The sequence below is a fragment of the Penaeus monodon genome, chromosome 25 (assembly GCF_015228065.2).
Source record: "Penaeus monodon isolate SGIC_2016 chromosome 25, NSTDA_Pmon_1, whole genome shotgun sequence".
NCBI classification, from domain to species: Eukaryota; Metazoa; Arthropoda; class Malacostraca; order Decapoda; family Penaeidae; genus Penaeus; species Penaeus monodon.
In genome coordinates, this window is record NC_051410.1 from 3,256,421 (window position 1) to 3,256,963 (window position 543).

A 543-nucleotide genomic window follows, 5' to 3' on the forward strand; every position below is an offset into this window, starting at 1 on the left:
GCAGAGAAGCTGAAGAAATTAATACTTTATATAACACCTATAAAAAAAAAAAAAATCATTTGATACTTGAAAATGAATGGAAAATATGGAGCATATACATTTTTATACACATCACAAGGAAATATATTAACCTGATCCAGTCCATTTTTGCGTCAAAACAAAACTCCTTCCATGTCTATCAGCAACACAAAAACACATTTCTCTTATCAAGCTAAAATAAAAATGCGCTTCTATACGGCACAGATCAACATGCATAAAATAGAGCAGATCTAGTAGAGACAGAACATTACATTACTGTTTTTCCCCCTGATTTCTGAACTAATTTCGTCTTTCAATACGGGAGAACATAACTCTTTTTTTCTATATATCTGAAGACACTTCCCGTGACATAACAAGGAACCTTTATAATCGCTAGAAGGTGAATACTTATTCAGTAGATATAAATATACAACCTAATTTTCCGTTCCTCCTCTACCTTAGATTTCTCTTGATAGCAAACTTTTTCAAGCTATCTACTTTTTCATCAAAGATAATTATATCCTC